Source organism: Podarcis erhardii, assembly GCF_964252035.2.
Source record: "Podarcis erhardii genome assembly, chromosome: 3".
In the NCBI taxonomy this organism is placed as follows: domain Eukaryota; kingdom Metazoa; phylum Chordata; class Lepidosauria; order Squamata; family Lacertidae; genus Podarcis; species Podarcis erhardii.
The window spans coordinates 11,845,192-11,863,342 of record NC_138507.1 but is presented as its reverse complement, the minus strand read 5'-3'; the positions used below and the strand labels follow the sequence as shown (position 1 = coordinate 11,863,342).

Genomic DNA, 18,151 nt, shown 5'->3' with positions numbered 1-18,151 from the left:
TTGGAGACATTTCTTGTGTGAAGTCACCAGAGGCATACCTAGGCACCCTTGGACAGGAGCTGTATCAGCCCCCACTGGAGCTCATGTGGTACTGGGAAGGAAGAGCATAGCAGGCACATATGTTGGATTAATCACAACTAAAGCAGAATGTGGCATTTGGATTGGGGCACTAGGAAAGAATATTGGGGAGGATCTGACGGAGGAGCTGCCCACAGTGGCTGGGGCAACCCAGTCAGATGGACGAGGCACAAATAATAAAACTATTATTATTGATATTGTTGTTTTCAGTTTGCATTTCTTAGTACAGTGGTGCCTCGCAAGACGAAATTAATCTGTTCTGTGAGGCTCTTCGTATAGCAGTTTTTTCGTCTTGCAAAGCAAGCCCATTGACAGCTTAGCGGATTAGCGCTATTAGCTGTTTAGCGGCTTTTAGCGGATCAGCTAAAAGGGAAAAGGGGGGGAAGGGAAAAAACCCCACAGGAACTCGCAAGACATTTTCGTCTTGCGAAGCAAGCCCATAGGGAAATTCGTTTTGCGAAGCGCCTCTAAAACGGAAAACCCTTTCGTCTAGCGGGTTTTCCGTCTTACGAGGCGTTCGTTTTGCGGGGCACCACTGTACAGAAACTACTGATCTGATGTGTAGAGATCTTTCCTATTCTAATTAATTCAAGAAGGTTCTGGAAGCTTCTCTATGTGAAAGAAACAAGCAGAAGGTTCATGATGTTTGGGTTATTCCTTCAGAGAAGCTGAGTACAGCCGGCTTAAACTGGTTCTCTCATCTCTTCTGTCAAGGTCAGGCTCATGCTGACTGTAAAAGTAAGGCCAGAAGGAGCCTGGGTTTCACTTTCACTTTCTATCTCTTTTCCTTCTGGTGTGGTGTTCTGTACACGGTATGCTATAGTGTTAGGGCTTAGACTTGTTATAAGTTATTGTAAGTTTAAGTTAAGTCTGCTGCAACTGGATTTTTTATGGACAGTGCCAATCCTGAATGTATTGGATTTGTGACCGTGATGCTCATTTGCCTTCATAGCAGTAAAGCTCTGCTGGATGAAATACAATTGCCTCTGGTCTATTGTTTGGGAATCCTGCAACTAACTATACACTGGAATCTGCTCTGAATCAATATTGAGTAGAATTTCAATGACAGTTGTTATTCCCAAAGAGCTGTGACAAGAAAGGGCCAAACCAGCATTGCTTTGGGGTTGAGGAAATAAGGAAAATAAGAAATAATGGCCCTTGACTTTAGAAGTAATATAATAGCAGAGTGTTTGCCTTCACAATGAGAAATGTAGTTGTTAGGACTTGGCTTGTCTGGATTGGACTGAGGCCTGTCTCGTGTGGAGCAAGGCAGAGAATGAGAGAAAAAAAGAGAGATACAGACAGGACAAAACAAACATTTCAGCAGTCCTTTTCGTACTGCTTACCAACGGCTTTCATCACGTGATACAATCTTGCATGGACACATGAAGAGGATCTGCGGAAGAAATAACTCAACTATCTATTTTTATATATAAAATCATAGACCTAGTACAATCCATGCTATGCACCGTCAGTGTGCTTCCTGCTTCACAGAGTATGTGCTGAGTAAACTGCTACACGAGATCAAGACATAACATAATTATAACCTAGAAAATAGTATATAACACACACACAAATGTACTCACATGAAAAGGCATAACAGATTGCTTCTGGAAGAGAATTTTTTTATTTATTGAAATGCTTTGGGCAATTTATATGTATTAATGCATTTTTATTTTTTTTTAAGACATGGGACTCAGCTACATTGGCAAGGAAAAAGCACTTTATAAGCGTTGTATATACATTATAACACTGTGGCACCAGATGGCGCTATGGAGTCCCATTTTTGCCAACCCGATTTCTCATACAAAGTTTACAACGCGTAACTGAAACACTTCTTTGATGTGTCTAGATCCAGCCATGGCGCCAATCTTGGTCTTTGCCTCTCCTTTTGTTTTCTTGCTCTATTCTATTATTACCAGCATTATAATCAATTTGATTTATTGCTTGCTTTTCACCATAAGGTCCCAACGGAGGGCCATAGCAATTTAAAATGCAACATTTGAAACAATTTACAACAAATGACAAATTATTTAAAGCTACTCTCTTTTCTTTTCTTTTTTTGTTTCTGTAGAATGCCTGCCAGCTACCATTAATTCCAAGTTTAATTCTGGTGGAATTTCCATTTAGGACTCCCCCCCCCCCATTTATTTTTGTATGTTGCATCCTCCACATTCAGTTTACTGTTTACAAAGACTCTCAGCCTTCGGCTGAAAGGCCCCTAGATTTGTAAAACTTGCAAATATCAGATAGGCTTAGGATTTAAATATGTGATGTTAGAGAATAATATGTTTAAAGTCAAAATGAAAACAAAGAAAGAAGTTAAGTGATTAAGTTCATTTCATGAGAAAATTGGTTTTGGAAAACTGTTACAATGATATACACTGAAATTCAGCCAGGGAGATTTGAGGAAGTCACTTAACAATGTTACTAAGCTTGGATCAAGTACAGTTAAGATGCATGTTTGTTTGTGTGTTTAAATTTTTTTGGAAAACCAATGAAAAATTTTGAAGAAGAAAAAATAGTTTTGTAACATCAAATCAGTCACTGCCACGTTTATTATTTTTCAAAAAAGTTGCTAGGCTGCTGGGCATCTTGCCACTTAACATGTATGCAAAAGTCCTTTCTTAAGCTGCATCAAAGACAGCCTTCTCCTTCAGAGTGGAAATAGATCTGGACAGCACTTTGCTATACATACATGAATGGCCTCTGAGTTTTCTCTTTGCCAGAGTTTAAGTGTTATAGGTTGCTATGTTATCAGCTGCTGGCTGTGATAAAGCATAAGAAGTGTGCTATGGAAGCTGTTAGATTTTTGCACCAGAGTAGTGCCCCCTGCTGGCACAATGTTACATACTGATGTAGAATACAAAAGAATAGCCTCAAACATTAAAGTTCCCTTTCTGTTGTTGGGCGTTTCTTAGAAATGCTCTGTTTCAGCACATGTTGAAACTTGTATGTTAATCTTTGAGCCTTCTTGTTTTTTAAAGAAATATTTTTGGAGTATGATAAATGAACTAGCCCAATAGTGAGCAGGACAAAATAGCTCAGTCAGTAGAGCACGAGGCTCTTAATCTCACGGTTGTGGGTTTGAGACCCACGCTGGGCAAAAAAAAAAAAATCCTGCATTGCAGGGGGTTGGCCTAGATGACCTTTGTAGTCCTTTCCAACTCTACAATTCTATGTAAGGCCAGCGGCGTAGCGTGGGTTGTCAGCACCCGGGGCAAGGCAAGTAATTTGCGCCCCTAACCCCTCACCTGCCGCCGCTGCCAGCTTCTTCTTGCTGCTGCCTGGGCTGGGGTATTTACGGTAAGGTAGCCACGGCGGCGGCGGCGGGTCCGTGTCAGGTGATCTGAGGCGAGTTGCCACTGGCGCTGCCGCCCAAACGACGCTGCTTGCCCGGAGGAGGAGGAGGGCAGAGAGGCGAGGAAAATGCAACATGGCCCAGCAGCTGCAGCGGCGGCGGCGGCAGGGCTGTGAGGAGGGGCTGCCTGGCGCGCCCTCCGCGGCCCTGATGCGTGGGGACCGCGGCGAGCGCTGAGAGCCGCTGCCTGCCGGACACCTTCAGCCCGGACGCGCGCACAGCTCGTCGGTTCCGCGAGACATGGGGCTCTGCTACAGCCTGCGCCTGAGGCTCTTTGGCGACTCCGGAGGCGGCGAGCGTGCCCCCCCCCCAGATGTTGCGCCCGGTGCGGCCGCCCCCCCTGCACCCCCCACGCTATGCCACTGTGTAAGGCTCTTCTTTGGGCAGATCCAGACCATACATTTAAATGACACTCAGCACACATTGAAAGCACAGTTTCTTAAGGACGCTGGAAGCTGCAGCCCTGTGAGGGGAAAACTGAAGTTCTCATGATTCTTTAAAGGTAAAGGGACCCCTGACCATTAGGTCCAGTCGTGACTGACTCTGGGATTGTGGCGCTCATCTCGCTTTATTGGCTGAGGGAGCCGGTGTACAGCTTCCGGGTCATGTCGCCAGCATGACTAAGCCGCTTCTGGCGAACCAGAGCAGTGCACGGAAATGCCGTTTACCTTCCCGCCGGAGCGGTACCTATTTATCTACTTGCACTTTGATGTGCTTTCAAACTGCTAGGCTGGCAGGAGCAGGGACCGAGCAATGGGAGCTCACCCCGTCATGGGGATTTGAACCACCGACCTTCTGATCGGCAAGTCCTAGGCTCTGTGGTTTAACCCACAGGGCTACCTGTGCCCCTTTTATGATTCTTTAGGGGAAGTCATATATTGCAAATATTTACTGAATGCATTTTAAATGGATGGTGTGAATATTCTCTGAGATGTTTGTTCATAAATATAACTTTCTACTGTCACGGGAGATTGACATTTCAGATGTCCATCTACATATGATTTCTTCGCATAACTTAAACCAGTTGAATTTACTGCCTAACTGATTGACTAAACTATAAAGCACATCCACCAGTCATCAGTTATTGATAAAGAAAGGTGGACTGGAATGTGTTTCAGAAAGAAACTCATAAGGGGCAGTGCAAAGGGAGAAATAAACGAAAAGAAACATTTTAGAAGCAAAGAACAATACACAGAGATGCTTTTTTGGCAATGAGACTTGAAGGAATGTTAAATTCAATGAATGTGATATTTGAAATGAATATTAATTCATAAAATCATAGAAATGTAGAGTTGGAAGAGACCATGACAGTCATCTAGTCCAGTGTTTGGGTCACCAGCTGTTTTGGGTTCTCATCATCCCTGATCACTGGTTCTGCTAGTTAGGGATGATGGGATTTGTAGTCCAAAAGCAGCTGGGGACCCAAGTTTGCTAAACAGTGATCTAGTCCAACCCCCTGCAATGCAGGAATATTTTGCCCAACATGCGGCTCGAACCCACGACCTTGAGATTGTGAGTCTCATGCTCTACTGACTGAGCTAATGGTTGGTAATAGGGTGAAGAAATGAATGTTGTTTTCTCATCTTCTGTGAAGAACAGCTTGCGTTCCTTTATTTCCCCCCAAAATGGAAGGAAACTGATGCCATTTTAGTCTTTATGACAAATGGCCAAGGCTGAATTTGGATGGGTCACTTAACGATGCCTATAAACATTGCCATGTTAATCCAAGTGAAGCTTTTCCAAATGAAATTTCTGGCTGAAAACGCTAGGTTCAGATCCTGATGGACAGTCACGAACTCCAAATGTTTTCCTAACACACTTTCAAGCAACTCTACCTAAGGTCAATGTTTGCTTTGGGGAACTGGGTGTCGTGTTTGGATTATGAGATGCCTGTGGAATGCAGGAGACCAGCAGAGGCTTCTCATTGGCTGTCGGTGATGTCATATGGGCAACTTAGCGGGTAAAGCCCAGTAGCTACCTTAAACAGTTCTTACATTACCTCTTTTATTTTGCCAGTTTAATTCCATTTGAGACCACATCCCCCCTTTTTCTTTTTTTCTTTTTTTTGAAGCAGTACTTCATACTGAAACCGGTTTTTTACTAGAAAGTTCAGCAATATTGCTGTGCTAAAGGTAAGGTGAATAACTCACTGTTTCCAAAAAGCTTCGCCAGACCATGTTTCCCTTACGTTCTAGTAGCTTCTTGTGTTGGAGCAAGTTAAAGGAGGCCTTAGATAAGTTGCTACTGAAGACCCCCCCCCCCAGCCATTACTTTCTTTCGACTTCAGCATAAGGCAAGTATCTTTTCATGTCCGTTTTACATAGTGTCTGCAAATTTTGATGATGAGACAAGTCTCAATATCTACATCAGATATACCAGATATTTTAGCCTATGAAATACAGCATGTCAAACAGAACCTCCAAGTGTCCCTATTTTCCAGGGACAGTCCCTGATGTATGGAAGCCGTCCTGGTTTCTGATTTGATCCCGGAAAGTTCCACTTTTCCTTAGGACGTCTCTATTTTCATTGGAGAATGTTGGAGAATATTGAGTTATGCGACCTCCGAGCCAAAGAGATAAGTAACTAGAGAACCTTTAGAAGACATCTGAAGGCAGCCCTGTAGAGGGAAGGTTTTTTGGTGTTTTTTTTTAAGTTTAATGTTTTATTATGTTTTTATATATGTTGGAAGCCACCCAGAGTGGCTGGGGCAATCCACTCAGATGTGCGCGGTATAAATGTTGGAGGGTAATTGTCAGGGAACTGCCATCAGGACAGGGGCGGGAATCAGAGGGGGAGTTGTGTTACAGGGAGCCTCCGAAAATCTTGCGAAGCAGTTCCTCCTCTGGTGATGAGGAAACCCCCATCTCCAGTGGGGAAGAGGTGAAAGGACCAGAGGATGCTGGTGGAGCCTCAGCACCGCTCCTGGCCAAGTCAGCTGTGCTGGTCCCGGGGGCGGGTGTGGTTACCGTGAGGCATGGTCAAAGTCCGGTCCTGGGTCGAGGGTCTGGAGACTGTCCACCAAGGGGGAAGCGGGGTCCAAAGCAAGAAGTCGGGTGTGGTCGGGAACTCCGGAAAAACAGGTCTGGGTGCTGGCAGAAACAGGTTTCTAACGTCGTTGCTCCCGCAACCTGGGACTGGGCTGACTGGCCTTTATCTTCTCTGAGGCCAGGGGCGGTCCTGGCCCACAGGTGACCTGCCTCTCCTGGCTTAAGGCGAGCACTCCTCCTGCGAGAACCCAGTTCCCTCCGCCTCTCTGCCCTGAGCCTCTGCAGCTCAGGAGAGGCTGGAGGGTTACTGGACCCAGGGGGAGACTCACCTTCCCCTGACAGGGCTGGGAGAGGCGCACCTGCAGGCAATGGACCCTCAATCACCTCCGGAGCCAGAGTGGATACATCTGGTGTCTGCTCCTGAGGACCCGGCACAGGTGCAGGCCCTTCAGATTCAAGCCCCTGCCCCGGCTCAGCCGGCCCTGGAGGCGGGGACTCCTGTGTAGGCTGGGACTCCTCAGATTCAGCTTCTGAATCAGATTCCCAGGCCATCACATCGGCCAGGAAGGAAGCATGCCCCTTCCGTCGCCCACCCTGCGCCGAAGTCTAAAGCGCAAAGAGGGAAGGAAAAGACTGGGCGTAACGAGACTTTTATGTTGGGGGAGGTCCAGGAAACAAGCACTCCCGGATTCTGCTAGCGATTGAGGCAGACATGAACTTTGGGGTTCTGCACTGTAAATAGTTTTGCACCTAAATAAAACCTGTAAAAGACAGGTTGGAGTCCTGCCTGGTTACTCGTGAGCAACCACCTAAGCTATCTGACAGTAATGGTGTTTTTTTTTTTTTTTAAGTTTCTAACCTTCATGTTTGCAGAGATTATTTTGCAAAATATAGCATCAAAATGTGTGAAATGTTCTAGAATAAAGTGAGCGAAAGGGTCCCACATCCAACAACAGCTTATATATTGCTAGGCTTGGCTGCCGTATCGAAGAGGAGAGCAACAAATGCACCTACAGCACAAGTCAGGTCTCCATGTGGAGAACATTCTGCCACTGGGATGCCACCACCAAGTAGTCCCTTTTCACTGTAGCCACCTGCTGAACCTGAGATAGCAGAGGCATCCAAAGAAGGGCCTCTTAATTTATGGGCAGGCACATGTGGAGGCAAACGGTCCCTGGTCCCATATCCTGGTCCCAAGGCATGAAGGGCTTTAATTGTCATTTTGAACTGAGTCCTGAAAAGAACCAGGAGTGCCCATCAGCACCAGACAGCCTGGACAATGATTTGGGATGGTTGGAGTTGTAGCCCAGCAGTACCCGGAGGGCTATCAGTTTCCCACCCCTGTTGTGTGCCCTGTTGTGGGCATGATGGGATAATCTGCCTCAGGTTGGGATGGGAAGCAGAGAGGGCAGGGCAGAGGATTCTGGAAGGATCAGAGCTTTGCTTTCCATGCAGGGCACTGCTGCAGCTGAATCAGTTAATTCAAGCAATGGCAAGCTTCTATCTTTATAAAATTAAACTGACTAACTAACTGGGTGCTAGAGCATATTTCACAAAGTCAAATATGCTCTCAATGCCTAACCTCGGTTTACAATTTGTAGCTGCATTTTGCACTATTTGCAGTTTCTGAACCTTATCTCTCTCTCTCTCTCTCTCTCTCTCTCTCTCTCTCTCTCTCTCTCACACACACACACACACACACACACACACACACACTGTCCTCACATAGCTTCGAAACCTCAACTCTTTAGCCTTTCATCCCAGGGATCAATGACAGAGAATCATGATGATTCCCTTACCTTCACTCTCCTAAAATGCAAGCTGTCAGGTCCGGCTCTATCATTAGGCAGAAGCTGGGCCAGGGGTGGAATGGGAGCTGTAATGGTGAGGGGAGGATATACCTTGAGTCTGCTATGCAACCTATTCTGCACCCTCTAAGATAGCCTCCAGCTGTTGGGTATGTTGGACAATGCTGTCCCATCACCAGTGTTGCAATGAGATTTAGCTGCCAGTCTAGCCAACGCTCTATACATGGATTGGGAGTGTGGGCCAACTTTCCCTTTGGCCTCAGGCAGCAAAATGTCTTGGGCTGGCCCTGCAAGGTGTCCTCACAGATGGCCTCCAGCATGCCTCTCATCCCTAATCATGAGAACTAGAAACTTGTGCTGCACCGAAAGCTACATTTGATCTCATTTTCTCTTGTTGCTGTTGACTTGTTTGGCCAGCCTTGATGTTGTTCTGTGCCTGCACAAACCCCAGAGATTTGTGAGAATCGTTGCCGTGTCTGCTAACACTTTGCACAGAAAAGCCAGGCCAGCAGCTTTTGATCGTGCTTTGTTTCTTCTTGGTTGAGAAACCTCCCTTTGAAAAGGAGGGCTGATGAGGAAACCCGGGCTCTTGCAGCACAAAGAATGTTCTGTATCTTTCACAGTAGTTCTCTTTCAGGGTGGCTTCCACCACTCCAAAGGCACATTTCATGGAACAATTCACATCATCAATGGAGCTCCTCAGCAAATGGGTGCTAAGCTCATACAACAGGCCCTGTAAGGGGACAGACATTTGTTTTCACTACATGTCAAGGCCTTTTAGTCCTAAACCAAGACTGAGCGAACTTTTTTAGGCACACCAGGAAGAACTTGAGAGAGCTTCAACTAATGGTGCTCTCAAGACCATCATGCATATTGTAGGAACATCTATGAATGTTTCACTTTATTTGATAAGGCATTCAATTTTTCTAATATTTGGCACCAAGTGTGCAATTTGAATAAGAGGGGTGAGCAACTTGAGATTTGATGCTGGTGAATATTTTCTTTTTTAAAAATATATTTTTTATTAAAAATTTAAACAAAACGTATTATCTTAAAACATATCATCCTTAATTCCCCCCCCATTTCCCCCTCCCTCTCCTTCCCATAAAACAACCCACCCTCCCCACGCCCCCCCGACTTCCCTCAGTTCCAGTCTCTGGTTTCTCTATGAATGCTATTCTCTGCATGTTACAGATTTGTATGGATCCTTAATTTGTCTAGCTGTTTGTTATCAATAAAAAGTTTGTGATTGTTTATTCAAAACCCGCCAAGGAGTCCAGTTCACTTTGTTGCATCTTTAAGTACTTTGTAAAAGGTTCCCGTTCATCTTTAAAGTCATAGTTATCCTTGTCCCGTAGTTTATGTGTCAATTTTGCCAATTCTGCATAGTCCATCAGTTTCTCTTGCCATACTTCTTTCGTCAGAGTTTCCTCAGTGATGCTGGTGAATATTTTCAATAGTAATCTGTCTTTTCCTTGCTGCGTATTTCAGCAAAAGTTGCAATGAATATATCTCCTTTAAGAGGAGGCAGATAATTCTGTTTTAAACAGTTTAAAAATGAGTGATAACTTGAAAACTACAAATCTATGGTGTAACACTATAACTGCACTTAGAATACTGTTTGCAGTTCTGGTCACCTTGTCTCAAAAATGCTATTGTAGTGTTGGAAAGGGTTCTGAAAAGAGCGACCAAAGTGGTCAAGGAATGGTTGCAGTTCACCTCTTTAATTTGTTTTAATAATTTGCCACAAAGAGATCCTTGCTGGATCAGCTCAAAGGCCCATTGAGTCCACCTTCCTGTTCTCACATAGATGCCTCTGAGAGGCCTGTAAGCGGGACATGAGTCAAACAACAGCACGCTCTTCGCTGTTCTCTGCTGATGTTTTAAGCATCTCCATTTAAAATCCAAAAGGTACTTTATCAAGCTGTTTTCTGAGGAACAAGTATACAGTCACACCTCAGTTTAAATTAGCTTCAAGTTAAGTATTTTCGGGTTGCACTCCACAGCGACCCGGAAGTAACGGAGCACGTTATTTCTGGGTTTCGCTGCTCGGACATGCGCAGACACTAAAAATGACATCACGCGCATGCGCGGAAGTGACGAAATGCGACCCGTGCATGCGCAGATGCACAGACGCATGTTACATTTACTTTAGGATGCGAAGAGGGCGCCAGAACGGATCCCGTTCATATCCAAAGGTACCACAGTACTGAAGCAACCGTATCCCGGTTCACACAACTACTGATAGATGTTGTGGCTGTGTTTGGTAGTAATGATGAGCCAGGTTTTCTAGTTTATTTTGAATGATCTTGGATTATTTTGCAATTTGTTGGTTGCACACAGCTCTGTCATTCCCACTTCTCTCCTTGCCTGGAAGGAGTAGGAGAAACAATCAAGGAAATTGAAGTTAAGCCTAGTTTGTTGTGATATCTGAACTCAGGACACTGGTTTCTTGCTTCCAAACATGCTAGGATTCATAAATCGACAACAAACGGTGGTTTGAGGCTGTCTTGTTAGGGAGACACAAGCCAGGATCCCACCGGTGAATCCATATGACTTCATGATTTGTATTCTCCCTCTTGTTGTGGGGCAGCCTGTGCTAGCACACAGCTTGTTCATCGAAAACTATGATAAACCAGCATCCGTTGCTTGTTGTGATGTGAGTATGGCCACTGTGTGATACTAGGCGATTACCTGGGAATTTTGCTTTGAAATCCTAAGCATGCAAGGAAAGGCCATATCTCAATGTGTCATGTAGAAGACACAAGGATCCATTCCTTTCATATTCACCCTAGGGCAGAGTTTCCCAAACCTGGGTCTCCAGCTGTTTTGGGACTACAGTTCCCATCATCCCTGATGATCCCATCCCATCATCATCACTGGTCCTGCTAGCTGGAGATGATGGGAGCTATAGTCCAAAAACAGCTGGAGACCCAAGTTTGGGAAATACTGCTCTAGGATGGGGATAGCTCAGTGGTAGGGCAGGTGCCCCTCATGCAGAATGCCCCAGGTTCAAACCCCAGGAAGGACTTCCTGTTAAAAGGATCTGTGACAGCAGATTGCTGCCTGAGGCCCCAGAAAGCTGCCTTTGGTCAGGGCAGACAACACTGGGTAGATAGAGTAATAGGGCTCATCCAGACTTGCTCTTGCTCCACCACTTTTCCCTGGAGAAACATGATTTTTTCCACTCAGTTGGAGCAAACAACCAAGATTTCTCCCGATTGTTATTTGCTCCAATTTATTGGAGTGGGGCGTGGCTGCCAAGACCATATAACACCAGTCCTGAAATACCTACATTTGCTTCCAGTAGATTTCCGAGCACAATTCAATGTGTTGGTGCTGACCTTCAAAGCCCCAAATGGCCTCAGCCCAGTGTACCTGAAGGAGCATCTCCATCCCCATTGTTCAGCCCGCAGACTGAGGTCCAGCTCCGAGGTCCTTCTGGCGGTTCCCTCACTGGGAGAAGTGAGGTTACAGGGAACCAGGCCTTCTCGGTGGTGACGCCCGCCCTGTGGAACACCCTCCCATCAGATGTCAAGGAAATAAACAACTATCTGACTTTTAGAAGACATCTGAAGGCAGCCCTGTTTAGGGAAGTTTTTAATTTCTGATGTTTTATCGTGTTTTTAATATTTTGTTGGGAGCTGCCAGAGTGGCTGTGGAAACCCAGACAGATGGGCGGGGTATAAATTATAAAATATTATTATTATTATAAAGAATGTGTTTCCCAGGGGAAAGCTTCCTAAGCATGGGAAAAGCACACATATAGATGAGTTTAATAATGCTTCATATGTTTAGTGTTTCAAGTCCTTCACCACAGAAGTCCTTAAAGAGAGGTAGCATAAAAATAAGTCTGCGAAATTTGAGCTCCGGTTTTGGGGAACTTCCTGGGCAATTTTTCTATTTTGGGGAGGAAAGCAATGCAGTGCACAGTTTGTGTGTGTGTGCTGCAGGCATGTGTGATGTTAATGTCTGCTTTACATTTAACATAATGTAATGAGATTAGCTTTCAGTTGCCTCTGAAATGTGCAGGGCTACAGCCTGCTTGCAAATGATTTTTTTCTTTCTTTCCGTAAGCTGACCAAATATATATGGGGCTAATGAACACCCCAGGACTCATTAGTGGACACCTTCCTGATTTATAATGATGCTTTTTTAGAACGTTATTGAAGAATAACATTTACTTTATGACAGACCACCCTAACACTCTGACTTCTGTTGGCTTACTTTGGTATGGCAGGTGGTTAGAGACAGTAAAATCATGGTGCTATGAAAATCAAAGCAGACTGCCAAATTTGTTACAGAGGAATCCAGGAATGGAAATAATTTTTATTCCATAGGATATAATTTATGTACCTTGGGTTTATGAAGCCTTCTATAGAACTGAGTAATCTGCTTTGAAAGGGGGGGGGAAAGTTTTAGTTTTACAAAGATCTTTGACTTTTACTAACAATTAGGATGGCTTTCCCCACAACCATCCTTCTTAGTAGGTAGGACAGTGTGAACATGAGCATATTTACTTTTGTTTAGGCCAGAGGTGGATTGTGCTGAGACAGGGCAGGTATTTAGTAACTTCTTACCTACTGGATCTGGCATAAGAAGACATGAAATACTCTAATGGTCTTTTGGCAAGTTCTTTCTGCAGACATGACGCTTGTGGAAAAGTAATTAAAATAAGGAAGAAAATGTTGTTTTAATGTGAAAACGTTGTCCAGTGTCATCATCCTCTCCCAGCCCCTCCAAATCTCAAAAGTATTTCATCATGCAAAGTTAGAAGAGTTTGGATTTGATATCCCGCTTTATCACTACCCGAAGGAGTCTGAAAGCGGCTAACATTCTCCTTTCCCTTCCTCCCCCACAACAAACACTCTGTGAGGTGAGTGGGGCTGAGAGACTTCAGAGAAGTGTGACTGGCCCAAGGTAACCCAGCAGCTGCATGTGGAGGAGCGGAGACACGAACTCGGTTCCCCAGATTACGAGACTACCGCTCTTAATCACTACACCACACTGGCTCTTCTATAGAAGAGACTCACCTTCACACACACACACACACACACACACACACACACACACAGACACTGCTGCATTTGGTGATGTGAACATCTTTGTCTTCATATAACTCGAGAAACCTTTTTTTTAGATTATTTATAAATCAAAACAGAGGACAGGAGACAGTACCAACCTGGAGTGTAGGTAAACTGTTCACTCATATTTAATGCCAACAGAGATGGCTGTCTATTGTCATTCATCCCTTTGACTATGTGGTTATACCTTTCTTAGACTTATTATGTAGGGTGTAAATTAAAGCTGTTCCGTATTAGGGAAGATTATCTGAAGTGGGGTAACCTTTTTGCCTCTCCAATGAATCTGGCCGTGGTAAAACAAACTCCCCCCTCCCCATACAATCTGCCTTTGTCTAGTTTGGAACATGCTTTGGTCTTTGTCTTCAAGGGCTAGGAGAATCTCTGCTTATCCCCTTGCAGAACAGGACCCATTCCCTTGGAATCGAAGAAGAATGGTTTGCTTTTGTATGTAAGTTACTGAAATGCAGTTTTATTATTTCACAGATTCATAGAATTGTAGAGATTGAAGGGACCGTGAGAGTCATCTAGGGCAGGTTACAATGCATGAAATCAGTGAGCTACAAAACCACCATCAATTAAAACAAGTAGCCATTAAAATCTTATGCAGAAACCAACAACTATTGGACATTCCAAAGGGGCTGGGTAAAAAAATTACGCATTTTTAGGAACTATGTCAAGTGTAAGGAATAGTTAGACCAGGGGTAGCCAACATGATTTCATCAATATGTTGTGTAGTCCAACATACTGGTGTAACTATTGCTTACACGTGACATAGATCCTTAAAAATGCATAACTTTTTACCCAGTTGCCAAGCTTATGAACCTGATCCTTAACAGGAATGCAACCCAATCCAGAGCAGGATTACACCCTTCAACGAATGGGACCATCCACTTCCTTAATGCTTTTGTTTCTTTTCTGACTATGCTCGTAAATATTTCTAGTAGACTACTGAATGGAGGGTTTCTTTCTTTACTTTTTGAGCCCACAAATTTCCGCAAAAGCATACCACATTAAACATTTCTGCACTAGATATATTAGGCAATCTGAAAAGTGTGTGCTGAGAATTTTCAGTTGCTTTCATTTCTTTTCCAGCTTTGCTGTTAAGTGCCTATCAAGCACTTAGCCCCCACCCCCATAGATAGAAAGATAGATAGATAGATAGATAGATAGATAGATAGATAGATAGATAGATATAGATAGTTTTGATCCCTCAGATTTGCACAAAATCATAAAACTGCATAAACAAATCAAAAATTGGCTGGCAGTGTGTTTTTGCACACTTCTTCAGCAGGGTTTTTTTTTTTTTTTTTAAAGGTATCTGCACATCAATCTACACACGTGTCCTGTCAGTACTTAGCTTGTTGGCATCCATCTGCCTTGAAAGACAATGGAGTGCATCTCTGGGGGTGTAGTCAAGCCACTGTATTAGCAGCACCAAAGTGACCCCCCTGGGGCACAAGCCTGGGCAGTGTATATGGAGGTCCTGGGCTGCCCAGATGACAAGACTCTCCTCTCAGCCTCACTGATGTGGTCCAGAGGAAAGCAGAGCAAGACGTTTGGTACCAGCTTGGCTGCAGGAGTTGCTGGAAGGAGGCGTACAAGATGCCATCGAACTGTCTTAGGGACTCCACTCCAGATTTCTGTAGGGTTTGCTCGTTAGCCTTTTTCTTCTCTCTAAGACGTCCTGCAAGGCAGCGGAGGTTTTCCTTCTCCTTGGTGGGCTACCTTCCTGGGTTGGCAAGCCCCATCTGCCCCTCACCTCTCTCAACTGGCAGAATAGATTCCACACACAAACACAAAAGGGAATACCTAATGATAGGAACAGGAAAGACCAAAGTTGTTCCTCATATACAAAATAATAATAATAATAATAATAATAATAATAATAATAATAATAATTTATTTATACCCCACCCATCCAGCTTCCCCAGCCACTCTGGGCTGCTCCCAACAGATTAAAAGCAGAAGAAAACATCAAATATTAAAAGCTTCCCTAAACAGGGCTGCCTTCAGATGTCTTCTAAAAGTCAGATAGTTGTTTATTTCCTTGACATCTGATGGAAGGGCTTTCCACAGGGTGGGTGCCACCACCGAGAAGGCCCTCTGCCTGGTTCCCTCTAACCTCACTTCTTGCAGTGAGGGAACCACCAGAAGGCCCTTGGAGCTGGACCTCAATGTCTGGGCTGAATGATGGGGGTGGAGACGCTCCTTCAGGTATACTGTGCTGAGGCCATTTAGGGCTTTCACAGTGAGCACCAACACTTTGAATTATGCTCGGAAATGGACTGGAAGCCAATGTAGATCTTTCAGGACCGGTGTTATATGGTCCCAGCGGCTGTTCCCTGTCACCAGACTAGCTGCCACATTCTGGATTAGTTGTAGTTTCCGGGTCACCTTCAAAGATAGCCCCACGTAGAGCGCATTACGGTAGTCCTAGCAGGAGATACGGTAACTATTCAAATACATGTGGGTGTGGACTACACTGGTCTGATTGGATTAACAGCTAAATAGTGCTCAACTGTGGACAAGCTGTCTCTCTAGTTCTGTGGAACTCATTCTCTATTATGTTTATAGCAGACGTGCAGAAAATTGAAGTATTGGCTGTAGAAACTACACCCATTCCCCCTCCCCCCTTTTGCTTCTGCACCTGTAGTACCGAGGTATAGTAAATCCAGAAACTGCTGCTGGTAACTTGAAGAGTAGTTCACTAGGGAAAGGCAAATCAGTTAGCTGATTGAAACAAGAGAAATCCCTTAGAAAAGCTGTAACTTCCAGGCCAGTGCTACTGTTAAGTTTCCTAAATCATTGCTATTGGGAAAAGCATTAGTCCGCAGAATGGCTTTCGCATGCTCCTTATTCTGGCTAGATGCTAGGCTGATGGGAGACAAATTAAGAAATTTGGCTACGTTTCTTAAGACTGTTCTGCACATGATTCTGCATCTGCAGTTTCCATTCAAACTGCAGATGCAGTTTGTAGAATGGACCTGAAATTTCTCAGAAGACTTTTTTCCCCCTGAGAAAATATCTGAATTTTTCTTTTCATTCCTTTGTGGAAAATGTCTATTTCTGAAGACAACACTCCCCCTCTCAATATTATTCACTGTGTTTTTGCTGGTGGTCAAGATTCCCACCTCAGGGCTGCCAAGAGATGGGCAGAAAGGGTCTGGGTCTATGGGACCAGCTTTCATTTTTTAAAAATGTTCCTGTGTGTTGGGAGCGGGAATATAAACTTACCTGTTACTGCTCCATCTGTAATGAGGCATCCTAACCTGGCCACTTCACTCAGGAACATTCTACCATATGTGGTGGATATGTAGGAAAATACAGGTATTCTGGGAGAGTATCCATGCAGAACTGCAAAAAATGCTAAAGATCTCTTTCAATAAAAAACCAGAGGCCTACCTCCTGGGAATAACAGATTTGGATATTCCACAAAAGAGGAAGGGTATCTTTTAATATGCGACGGCGGCAGCAAGAGTTTTGATCGCAGCAAAATGGAAGAGTAATGAAATCCCCTCTATACAAGATTGGATCCAAAAGCTGACCGAATATGCTGAATGAGATGGTTTATCAGAAAAAATAAAGAATAAATCAAAACAGGAATTTGTTTCAAAATGGGAGGTTTTCAAAGAATATCTGAAAAATAAATGTAGTAGTTTAAATTCTGTTGCAGCATTCGAGGAACTTCAGTAATAGTTGCAAGGTAGATATAAGAAATTAGATTTATTAAGAATAAGTTTAATTATGATAAAAGTGTGTATTGGCAATAAGTAATATGAATTTGAAATATGGAATAGACGGGAGGTTGGGTCTTTAGTGTTAAGACCAATAGATGTATTATTATTTGCTAAGAAAATTATGTGTTTATGTTTATTCTTGTGTGTAATTTGGTATTTGTGTTCTTTTTCTTTTTTCTTGTTGTATCAATAAACTTTATTAAAAAATTAAAAATTAAATAAATAACCTGGCCACTTCAAGAGCTGTTATTGAGCTCCGTGGTCCTTTTGCACACCCAGTAGAAGATCAGTGATTGTGGGGGATCCCCTTGGTATATCCCCCCCATTAAGTACAGTGGTACCTCGGCTTAAATACTTAATTCGTTCCGGAGGCCCGTTTTTAACCTGAAACTGTTTTTAACCTGAAGCACCCCTTTAGCTAGTGGGGCCTCCTGCTGCTGCAGCGCTGCCGGAGCACGATTTCTGTTCTCATCCTGAAGCAAAGTTCTTAACCCGAAGTACTATTTCTGGGTTAGCGGAGTCTGTAACCTGAAGCGTATGTAACCTGAGGTGTATGTAACCCGAGGTACCACTGTACATGGATATGGGTTGCATCACTGCCTAAGGCTTACTCCCCGAGTAAAGCTTCTCGGTTCAAGTGGGGCTTTTCTTTCTTCTACAGTGGTACCTCAAGTTACAAACGCCTCAGGTTACAAATGCTTCAGGTGACAAACTCCGCTAACCTGGAAGAGTTACCTTGAGTTGAGAACTTTGCCCCAGGATGAGAACGAAAATCGTGTGCCGGCAGCGCAGCGGCAGCAAGAAGCCCCATTAGCGAAAGCATGCCCCTAGTTAAGAACAGTTTCAGGTTAAGAACAGACCTCTGGAACGAATTACGTTCGTAACTAGAGGTACCATTGTACTTTCATATGTGGTACTGCACTTGGGTTTTGCTTGGGGACTTCCCATGGGCATCTGCTTTGCGACAGTGAGAACAGATGCTGTACTGGATGGGCCCTTAGTCTGATCCTGCTGGGCCTATTTTATATTATAGTTGGATCTTACAGATTTCCTTGAAGGATCTGATTAGTCACTGTACTAGATGAACTCAACCAGA

At 44.1% G+C, this 18,151-nt stretch overlaps 1 long non-coding RNA gene across 3 annotated transcripts in view; it reads left to right on the top strand.

Annotated features, from left to right (window-relative positions):
• LOC309338477 overlaps nt 1-18,151 on the top strand; it is a 145,614-nt gene that overhangs the window by 80,595 nt on the left and 46,868 nt on the right. The window lies entirely within an intron of this gene.